Below are 12,302 nucleotides of genomic sequence, written 5' to 3'. Positions count from 1 at the left end.
ACTATGGAAGAGTGTCCTAAATCTGTTTTCTAAGGAAGTAAAACAGCCTATCAGTCAGGAATGTTAAGGATCTAAAAGAATACTTATTTTCCATAATGGTTATTTGAGATGTTATGATTGGCTTTCCATTCTGTCCATGATTTGACATAGCTGTTCTGTTATTTCACTCTAAGAATTTAAGTATACTAGTATACTTACTAGGAAAGCCTAGTAAGTAGGATTTTTTAGAATGAGGGGTGGATGTGAGTAAGTTACAGGGCGAAGGTGACAGGGTAGTGGAGAGTATTCAGAGAAAGGTTTGGTGGGATTATCTGCCTGTAAGCAGTATTCCTTAAAACATTCTTTTGTTGATTGCTAATGCTTGTTATGCCAGAACAGAAAATGTATACACAGACTCCCACTGGGGTCAGGGAAGTGATACTTCTCTAAACCCATTCATAAAATTACTCAGTCATGATGAACATTGAGGTGGTCAATAATTGTCTTCTTTGGTGTGACATTATATTGGCAAATAATCATCACTGCCAAGCAAGATGAAGAATAGTTTCTCATTTCTATCAGGTGAAATGGCAGAATAACAAGGATTTAGGATAGACAGTATTCACAGTTCAAGGCTTTTAGAAAAACAAGAAGAGTACTTTCTATAGAAGAGTGATGAATGGTTGGCTAGTTGGACGTGTGTTGGTTATGTTCACTGGTCAGTTTGTGTTCAGATGTTGCATGGAGACATCTTTACTTTGTGCAAATTCCCTCAAAATGTGCTGTGGCTCCTTCTTGTCCTGCAGCAGTAGCTCATTCCAAGTGAGCTAGAGTGGCTAACCAGGTTGGTGGAGATTTTGTCCAATATGGTTAAAAGTATCTATTTGAGATCATTAAAATGTAAACATGATCTGTCTTTCTATTTCAGCAGTATTGGAGTTTGTCTTCAATCTGATGCCCACAGAAGCATCTACCCTGGGTGCACTTTGCTCCCTCCTCTGCATTCTCAGAGCACTCTTGTTTCATCTGTATTCATTCCACTGTTACATTCTGTATCTTACTGTATTAGGCAGGGTTCTCCAGAGAAACAGAAACAATGGGGGAAGATTTATTTATTATGAGGAATTGGCTCAAATAATTGTGGAAGTCCCATGAGCTGCCATCTGCAAGCTGGAGACTCAGGGATGCCAGCTGTGAAAAAGCCAGGAAAAAAACCAAGAAAACTGATGGTGGATATTCCAGTCAGAGGCCAATAGAAGATGAGCTGAGATATCCCAGCTTGAAAGATGAGGCAGGGGAGAAAAAAGGTGGTGATAGTTCTTCTTTCTTCCACCTTTTGTACTATTGGGGTCCTCAACAGATTAGATGCTGCCTACCCACATTAGGGAGAATTACATCCTCAGTCCACTGTATTTGCTAATCTTATCTGGAAACACTTTCCCAGATAGTCCTAGAAATAACATTTCTTCTATGGCCCAGTCAAGTCTACACATAAAGTTAATCATAACACTTATACCTACTGGAATACAGGCTTGAGGAGCAATACCACCATAACCTACAGAATCAGGGCTTTCCAATACAAAAATTCATAGTAATGGTAACAGTACTCAGAATTCATTAATTCCATTCACTGTGGCCATGTGTCAGGCTCTCTATTTCTCCTGTCCACCATTGCCTAGGAATCTGAAAACCTGACACTGGTTCTGGAGTGTCCCTCAGTCCTGAACAGAGATAACAGAACTGGGGACCCCAGAGTGTCAGGCCCTTTGCTACCCATGCTTCCTAGGACAGATCTGCCTCCTTGGTTTGGCTGGAATTCTACTATTTTTTTGTAATAGCTTGTGAATTCTCTTCTTCTCTCAGTGATTTTCTTCTTGTATTCACTTTCAGGCATGCCCAGAGAGTCCCCAGCTGTAATTCCCCTGAATCATTCTTTTCTTTAATTTTCACATTGCTCTTCGCCTCCAAGGTCATCCATTACTTATGTGCTCCCTCCCACCCTCCAGCTTCCCATATTTCTTTCACCCTCACTCTGCTCATGTTGGTAGAAGTGTGAGCAATGGCTCACGTCATCCCTGGCCTCTGATGCATCACATTAATGAACACTGCCAACACCTACACAGTTCTCCTAAATTTCTTCCATTAGTCATTCTTTTGGTCAAGGCTCTTAAGGTCCTTTGAAAATTCATAAATCCTCTCTGGAAAGGTGGCACATCTAGCCAGTTTTTAGCTATTAGTTTGTTTAATCAACTAGGTTCAGGGAACAGGGCCATGAAGTGATTTTTAATAAAGTATCTAGGGAAATATGAGCCAATACCTTGGAAGAGATGTTTCAGTAAGAACTGAGCAGCACTGAAGTGATTCTTTTTGGAAATAGGAGATGCTGTCCAGTGAAAAATGGCTTGAAGAGTAGACTGCCTGACAAAATGGGGAGAAAGGAAGGAAGGAAGGAAGGAACAAAAGAAGGAAGGAAGGAACAAAGGAAGAGGATCATCTTGCTGCCACGTTTGTCCCTACACAATAACTTATAGGATGGGGACAGATGGTGTTCTACTCAACCACATGACTTTCTGCCCAAACTAGGGCACTTTTGAGAATGAACTGGGGAAACGCTTAAACATTATACAGAATTAACAGATATAAACCAGGCTTTTCCTGGGCAAATTAGTCTGTAAGGTAGTCCTAGTTATAGGAGGAACCACTGAAGAGTCTGCACCATTTAATTGAGAATTTTTCATTTTTCCCCAGAAGCCAAATATAAAATCTGCTTCCATCTACCAGGTCCCCACATAGTCATAAGACAAATGCAATTATCCATTAATTCATATTTAAATATTCTTGGTTCAAAGTGAAAAGAGAAACATGAACACAGACTCCAAATGGAGAGGTAGGTTGGGGGCAGGTTGTGAAGGGCCTTGAATGCTGTGCTGAGGAGTAACTGACTGAATTAATCTTCAAAAAGACGTTGCCAGGGGAAGGATGCAAAATGACCTACTGTTCATTGTAGTTGCAGTTACTCATGGTTAACTGTGATTCAAAAATATTAAATGGAAAATTCTGGAAAGAAACAATTCATAAATTTAAAATTGTGTGTCATTCTGAGGGTTACTTGAATGCAATCACTGAGTTAACCATGATAGTCAATCTGATAACCTCCACAGCTAGTGGACTTACAGTGGGTAGTGTATACAGCATGGATGACTCATGTCCTGTGGGGTAGAGTGGGATGGTGAGTGATTTCAACATAATACTCAGACTGCTTCCTGGGGATCAATGGAAAAGATCAATAGTAGCCTAGTGCTATGACACAATGCTATGTTATTCATCTCATCACATCTCATCAGTTAGGAATTGTATCATCTCACATCATCACAAGAGGGATGAGTATAGTATAATAAGATACTTTAATTAAAGTATATTGCTATGATTGTTTTATTTTATTGGTAATTATTACTAATGCCCTACTTGTTTAGTTCATGAATTAAGCTTTGTTATAAGGTTCTATATAAGGGGGAAAAGCATACAAATGGTTGGGTGCTAACCGGTTTCAGGCATCCACTGTTGGTCCCCATGGATAAAGGAGGGACTGCTGTATTGCCCCTGAGAAGGAGTAGCTATAACAAATATGTGACCATGTCAAGTGCAAGTGCTGAGGAGCTGAGTGAGAGCAGAAGTGGAGGCCATAGAGCTATAAATTGGATGCTGAACTGAAGCCTTGTTCCCCACAGTGGTGCCATTGGGAGGTGGTGGAAACTATAAAAGGTGGGGCCTAGTTGGAGGTCTTTAGGTCACTGGGCATGATCTTGAAAGAGATAGTGAAACCTCAGGCTCTTCCTCTCTTGTATGCCCTGACTATGAGGTAAGAAGTTTTGCTCCATTGCATACTGCCACCATAATTTGTCACCCAGGTTCCAAAACAATGGAGCCATGAGTAAAACTTCCAAAGATGTGAGCCAAAATAAACCTCTCTTATTAAGTTGATTTTCTCAATTATTTGTTATATTGAAGGAAAGCTGGCTGATACACACAGCAAGAGGTGTCTGTATTTGACAGACACTGTGGTGCTAGAATTGGTAACTCTTTGTGAATGACTAGATGTGGGAATGACAAAAAAGAAGGAATAAAGAATGACTCAGGGTTCTTGGAAGATTGACTAGATAAAATGAATGTGATTAGCCCAGATCAGGTACAAGATTGGAAGCAAGATATGTTCTGTTGTTTTTATAGAAAGTTTAAAGAGGGTGTATTATGGACTATGGCTTTGCTGGCACTTTGCATACTAGCTTACTTCATCTTCTCAACAGCTTTCCGAAATGGGTCTTGTCATTATCCCTCTTTTACAAAGGAGGAAACTGAAGCACAGAGAGGCTAAATGCCTGGTTCTGGTCCCCACCTAATGGATGTTGGTGATGAGATGTGAAGCCAGTAAGAGTTCTAACTCTTTATGGCCTCCTCTCTGGGATAAATTTTAAATCTGTTGAGATGGTGGCAATTCTAGGGGTATTTAACTGTTGGTATACATCTGGCAGATGCAAATACAGCTCCTTTTTTCATTTGTTTTTATTTTCCTTTTTTATAAGAGGTATGAGGCAGAGTCCCATACATACCCTGCTGGATGATATCCATTTTCATGGCTATAAGCATCAAACACATCCATGGAGTTACTCCAAAGAATTTATCTCAGTCCTTGACAAACAACTTCTCTGAACTCTAGTGGCACCTCTTCAGCTGCCTGCTAAAAATCCCTAATTACATAACTGCTGCCATCAAAACACTTAGGCCCTTATTAAGGTTCTTTAACCAGCTGTATTAATCCGGGAAAGATTCAAAGCCTTTCAGAGCTTCAGTTTTTCTTTTTGTAAGAAAAGGTGGTTTGGAGTAGAAGATCTATAGCCTAGACTGTAAGGCCTAGAAAGAGCCTCATTATTTAGTTACTGTGACAAAATCACCTTACTCTGCTTAGTTCTTGTAGTTATAACTTGCACTGTCTGATACAGTTGAAATGTAAATTCATGTTAATTGAAAGTATATAAAATTTAAAATTCCCTCCCTTGCTCTCACTAGCTATTTGTGTGTGTGTGTGTGTGTGTGTGTGTGTGTGTGTGAGTGTGTTGTTAAAGACTGAACCCAGGGCCTTGCACATGCTAGGCAAGTGCTCTGCTATTGTAGTGTACCTCAGCCTTCACTAGCTATACTTAGATGCTCAGTTGACACATGTGATTAGTAGCTACTATCACAGACAATGCTGATATAGAACACTGTCATCACTGAAGAATGCTCTGTTGGATAGTTATAAATTAGTCAACCATCATGTCCAAAGTCAAAATGTGTAAAGGTATCATTTCTCCATTAGCTCTTCATATTCCCTAGGACTCGTGGTAGCATGTAACATCACAGACCCATGGTAGAATATAACAACACAGAATCACGGTAGCATATCACATGCTATGGACTGAATTGTGTCTTCTCTTAATTCATATGTTGAAGTCCTAATTTCCAATGTGACTGTATTTGGAGATAGGTACACTAGGTTAAAAATTTCTAACTTATAGCTTGAAAGATGTTATAAAGTTGGGGCATTGATCTGATAGGACTGGTGTTCTTATAAGAAGAGAAAGAGACACCAGAGATGGAGCCCTCATGTGCACACACAAAAGAAGCATCATGTGGGAACACAGTGAGGAGGCAGCTGTCTGCAAACCAGGAAGAGAAGCCTTACCAGAAATCAATACCAATAGCACCTTGAGCCTCTAGAACTGTGAGAAAATATATCTCTGCTCCTTTTTTAAAAAAAAACACTTTTATTATCATATTATTGTTGAACTGGGGGAGCACATTGTGACATTTACAAAAATTCTTAGAATATATCGTAGTTGAATTCACACCCTCCATCATTCTTCTTTATCCCCTCTTCCCCCATTCCTGGAATATTTTCACAAACAACAACAAATCTTGGGGAAAGTGTACGGGAAAAGGGAACCTTCATACACTGTTGGTGAGAATGTAAATTAGTATAACCACTATGGAAAACAGTATGGAGGCTCCTCCAAAAACTAAAACTAGAACTGCCATATGATCAAGCAATAGCACTCCTAGGGATACACCCAGTGGAATGTAAGCGAGGTTTCAATAAAGACACTTGTACACCCATGTTTATTGTAGCATTATTCACAATAGCTAAGCTATGTAAACAGTCAAGATGCCCCACCATTGATGAATGCATTAAGAAAATGTGGTATTTATATACAATGGAATTTTATTCAGTCATAAAGAAGAATGAAATTTTGTTGTTTACAGGTAATGGATGGAACTAGAGAGCATCATCATAAATGAAGTTAACCAGGTTCAGAAAGCAAAAGGCTGCATGTTTTCTTTCATGTGTGAGATATAGAACCAATACAAATAATACAAGCAATATTATGAAAAACTGGCCGTGCTAAGGGTGGGGGGAGTCACTAATGGGAGAGGAAGGGTAAAAGAAAGAAGTTAAGAAGGTGAATATGGTTGATGTACTTCCTATACAAGAAAGAATATTGAATTTTTAAACACGTTGAAATTACCATAAGAAGGGAACTAAGGAAGAAAGGAGAAAGATAGAGGGAATAAACCAATTTGGGTCATAATATATATATTATATATGTATACATATATTGTATATACATATATATAATATATACATATATTATATATGTATATATATGTTATACATGGAAACGTCACAATGAAATTCCCTGTATAGCTATTTTAAGCAAACAAAAATAAATTTCTGTTCTTTAAATCACCCAGTCTGTGATATTATATTAGAGCAGCCTGAGACAACTAATATAACTGTTCTCCAAGAAACCTATCCTTAACATTCAGGTATGAAGAACAGGGTTGCCCCACTTTTATTCATACCTAACCACCCAAATCTAATACACCTTTGTGTTCTCTCTTAAATATAACTTGAGAATTTTCCTTCCTTTCCATTTCCATCTTATCTAAGCCTTCAGCTCATATTTGATATACTGCAATCACTGCCCAATGCCATTTTCCCTATTACCAACACCCAATTTATGAATTAATCCTACCAACAGATTGTGTTCACTTATGTTATCTTTTGTCATAAAACTTCAGAGTTTTATGGATTAACTCTTAGGCAAAGCTTAAACTTCTTACCCTTAAATTTACAGTCTGGCTACTGTCTACCCATAGTGTCTCCCAACTCAAACTGTGTACAGTCTAAGTGAACTGATTCCCTGACTCACCCCACACTTTGTTATTGAACTTGCTCCTTGTTCAGTGTCCTGTCCCAGAACATAAAGTGTTCCTAGTCTACACTGTCATCACTTCAACTCCCCATTGTCCATCAAATAAGAACCCCCTACAGTCTATCTCTCTTCTAAACTTCAACAGCAGCAGCACTGACAACAGCATCACAAAAGAAATTAGAATACAAGTGGCAATTTTAAGAACTTTAATTATCTGTCTTAATTTTCTCTGAAACCCTATGCAATCAATAAGTGTCATCATTTTTAAAATAAGAAAACTGAGATGCATATAGCTCAAATTAAATCAAGTCCTAGCCTGTTTTTCCTTGCCACATTCCATTCTTAATACTTAGTACTTGGTGCCATAATGTTTATCTTTTCAAGTGTGGATTCTGTTTCCCCTACTAGCCTAGAAGCTTCTCAAAGGTAAGTCCTGTGTCTTTCTTCACTTGGGCATGGAACACTGTACTGGTTCTTTATACTTACCTGTTTCTCAGCGACTTGTAAGCTTCTCTTTCTAAATCCTAGCCCTTAGTTGGTGGCAGTCCTCAAATCTTGGTCTTAGGCTCTCTGCTTTTCTTGCTTTGTACATTTTTGAATTATAATTCTGTGGTGACTTACTCCATTACCAACTGTGTGCATGGCTGAGAATTGTGCCAAGGCCATCAATTTTCCCAGCACTTCAGTACTGACAGGCATGTCAGTCGACCAGACTCCCAAGGAGGGAGAATTGCTGGCATCCATTAGGGAATACTGGAACTCTCCATTGTGACCTCTAGCTGGGTTGGGACTATGGGGAGGCAGGTGAGGAACTTGGGGGTGCAAAATTTAAAGAGGTGCTCACTGTCGGGATTTTAGACATGCTGAGCCTCATTTGGAACACTCTGAGTTCCACCTCTGGGTTGGCCTCAGAAATAATCTTGGGGTCCAGCAACAATATCTGCTACAGTCCCATACCTCCTTTTACATTGATTATGACACACTTGGCCTTATAACGTTGTTAGCTTTGTGCAGGTCTTCCCTCTTATTAAATGATAAGTTTCTTCAGGGCAGAAACTTATCTTTCTAAACCCCTTTTCCCAGTGCTTTATAACATTAGTCACTCAAAAAAATGGTTGTGATTTTGACTTGAATTCCCTCTATCTTTGGCGTATCTCTAGTGGAAGGCTGCATGAGTGCTCCCATTTCAATTCCCCTCTCTGAATTTCACCCTAGACCAGCAGAGATAATATCTATAAAAGACTTGGGGTCAAAGGGTCAGGCACAGGAGGTAGCAACTCAGGAACCAGAGCAGAGCAGTGGCTCTCCAAGTGTGGCCCCTGGATGCATAGTGTCAGCCTCTCCTGAGAACTTGCTAGAAATGCAAATTCCCAGGTCTCACCCAGATTTACTGAGTTAAAACTATAGGAGGCAATCTGTTTCTTTAAATCCTTTGGGTGATTCTGCACTAGAGAATGATCAGGTAGTGAATAACCAGGAAAAGATTTCTTGGTGTTAGGCAGAGGGAAGAAACTGGAACCTTTGGTGTATGGGTCTTGTTCAGTAGTTGAGCTGAGCAAGATGGGTCTTGGGGAATGTAGTTCTATTTAAAAATTTGGACCCTGGAATGCTTTGATAGTAAAGAGAATAGTTTGGTTTATAGAGAGTTTCAGTCTATTAAATAAAAATGAAAAGAACCGAAAGGATCCTGAAGAAACTAAGCGTGTTGAGGACCTTAAGTGGAAGGATGCCTGTACAGAGGAGATCCAAATACCAGAGTAAACATACAAGCAGAGCAGGGCACCATAATTTTTTTTTCTTTTATTATTCATACGTGCATACAAGGCTTGGTTCATTTCTCCCCCCTGCCCCCATCCCCTCCCTTACCACTCACTCTGCTCCCTCCCTCTCCCCCCACCCCCTCAATACCCAGCAGAAACTATTTTGTCCTTATTTCTAATTTTGTTGTAGAGAGAGTATAAGCAATAACAGGAAGGGACAAGGGTTTTTGCTGGTTGAGATAAGGATAGCTATACAGGGTATTGACTCACATCGATTTCCTGTGCGTGGGTGTTACCTTCTAGGTTAATTCTTTTTGATCTAACCTTTTCTCTATTACCTGTTCCCCTTTTCCTATTGGCCTCAGTCAGGGCACCATAATTTAAATGCCATCTCATACTCTAGTTACAGAAAAGGAATGAATTATTTGTATCAATTATTTTTCCCTTCTTTTCCTCCCTCCCTCTCCCTCCCTCCCTTCCTTCCTTCCTTCCTTCTTTCCTTCCTTCCTATAGTACTGGGGATTGAACCCAGAGCCTCATGCATGCTAGGCAGGCTTTCTACCACTGAGGTACATCCTTACACCTTATTTATTTTTTAATTGTTTGAGACTCTGTATCTGAAACTTTAACCCTCTGAAGCTGTCCTACTTGAAGCCATCCTAATTTCTAGGTCTTCTGTCTCAGTATGATTCAATTTCTTTTTGATTACTCTTTATATATGAAATCCAGGAAGTCCAAGATCAAGACACCAGCAAATCCTGGTTCATGGTATTTGTTCATTATAATCTCACATGGTGGATTATCTGGGGCTTCTTTTAAAAGGGCAAAAATCTCATTCATGGGGGCTCTTCACTTATGACCTCATTTCCTCCCCAAAGACTCCATCTCTTAATACTAGCACATGAATTCAACATGTGGATTATGGAGAGACAGATACGTGCGAGCTGTAGCAATGCACATGCTCAACTTTATTAGAAAATATCAGACAAATTCCTGTAGTAGCTGTTGTTTTGGTGCAGTAGATTGAACCCAGGGCCTCACACATGTTAAGCAAGTGGTCTACCACTGAGCTATTCCTTCAGCCTGTGTCAGACAAGGCTTCACAGACAGTGTCAGAGCATTCCCCTGGCTCTACATGCCCACAATTGGTCTTGCCATTTCAGTGGTTTGGAAGTGAGTGTCATATTGCGGTTTTAATTTCTATTTCTCTGAATACTAATATGGTTGCATTCCTCTTCATATGGCCATTTTGATTTTGGTGGGGGGCAGGGGAGAATGTGCATGCAAGTCTCTTGCCTTTTTTCCTGTTGGGTTGTTTACTTTCTTATTCATTGTCTTTGTGTATATATATTTAGATGCAAGTCCTCTGTAGATAATAAATATTGTTTATATCTTCTGTTCTATGGATTGCCCTTTCACTGTTAATGGTATCCTTTGATAAACAATTTTGATGTAGTTGAATTTGTACATATTTTTCTTCATGATTAGTGCTTTTGTGTCCTGCTTAAGAAATCTTTCTCTACTAAAGTCATGAATATTCTATTGTGTCAGAAACTCTTTGGGCTGCTGAGCTACTTGTGAGGTGGAGATCGGGAGGATTGCAGTTTGAAGGTAACCCAGGTCAAAAGTTTGTGAGATCCCCATCTCACAAAAACACCCCCAAAACAGCTGGGCATGGTGGTGCACCTGTCATCCCAGCTATGGAAGCGTAACTAGGAGGATCTTGGAATAGGCCAGTCTGACATAAAAACAAGACCTTATTCAGAAAATAAGTAATTCAAATAATCTGTAGGTCATTTTGGATTTTATATAAGCACAATTATGTTGGCATTTATTGAATACTGACAGTTTTATAGTTTCTTTTTCATTCTTTTTTCCCATTTTCAAAGCTGCATTTTGCTATGTAGCCCAGGCTGTCCTCAAACTCAAAATCGTGCCTCAGCCTTCCAAGTGCTGGGATTGCAGTTGTTTATCACCATGACCAACTAATTTCTTTTTCTCTTCTCTTCTTTTCTCTCTTCTCTTCTCCTCTTCTTCTTTCTTTCTTTTCTTTTGGTGGTGCTGAGGATCAAACCCAGGGCCTTGCTTAGCATTTGCTCTACCCACTGAGTTACATTCCCTGCCATTCCCCCCCAACACACCAACTTTTGATGGTACTGGGCTTTGAGCTCAAGGCTTTGCACTTGTCAGGCAGATGCTCTTTAATTTCTTTCTCTTACTTTAGGAACTCTGATATAGTTCCAAAATATTCAGATTAATAACCATACTGGGTAATTATATCATAATTCATTTAGCAAATATTTGGTTGGAGGATGCCTACTTGGTCTATTCTCTTTTTCACAAATAATGAGACATTGAGCAATTGTAAAATGTACATTTTTGTGCATTCATTCTTTAGAATGGAGTTTTTGAAGTAATTTAGTCAACCAAGCACATATAAAGTAAATAAAATATTTTAAAAACAAGTATATGGTAACCATCAGACAACAATTACTTTTCTTAGTAGCTTCTTTTTTCAGATACAATGGGATTACACATTTATATTGGAAAAAACTATACTATTGAAATGTAAATATAGAAAACAAGGTTTGTGAAGCATATGAAAATATCTGCCCTTTTGTGCCCTGATTTCTGAGGATATAAATGTCTTCATACATATTTTTAAAAATTGGCTTCCTAGTCTCAGAACTGCCTGATCTTTTGACTTGAAGAAAAATGCATTTTTCCAACATTTTCTTTTGAAATTGACAAAAAGGAAGTACAGAAGAGGGAGGCGAGAGAGAAAGCAAGAGAACTAGAGGGAAAAAAGAAAGTGCAGACAAGGCTGGGGACCTTACTTCCTTTAGCCCTCCGTTTCAAATTCAGAGCCCGGACTCATTGTCTCAGGGCAGGTGCATGGCAGGTAGGAAGCAGAACCATCTGCAGAGCCTTTCTGGTTTTGCTTCATAAAGTCTAATCCCAATGGGAACAACAACTCTCCAGGAAAAAGTTCCCTTGGCCTGTATTAGACAAGGTTCAGAACTTCAGTGGGACAGTGACCCAGGTCCCGTTTATTGGTAGTAGCCCAGGGAGGGAGTATAATCTCAGAGAAGAATATTTGCAGGTGAGATCTTAGTAGGGTTGTTAGACAAAATACAGGATGCCCAGTTAAATTTGAAATTTGTGTAAATAATGAAATATATTTCATTATAATGAACTCAGGGCCTCTTGTTTCTAGGCAGGAGCTTCTTCTACCACTTGAGTCACACCCCCAGCCATAAATTTTCAGCATAAGTATGACCCACTAAAGAATTATTTATTTAACTGACATTAA

The sequence above is a fragment of the Castor canadensis genome, chromosome 15, assembly GCF_047511655.1.
Source record: "Castor canadensis chromosome 15, mCasCan1.hap1v2, whole genome shotgun sequence".
Lineage (NCBI taxonomy): Eukaryota > Metazoa > Chordata > Mammalia > Rodentia > Castoridae > Castor > Castor canadensis.
The sequence above is the reverse complement of the archived record's forward strand: the minus strand, read 5'-3'. Positions refer to the sequence as shown.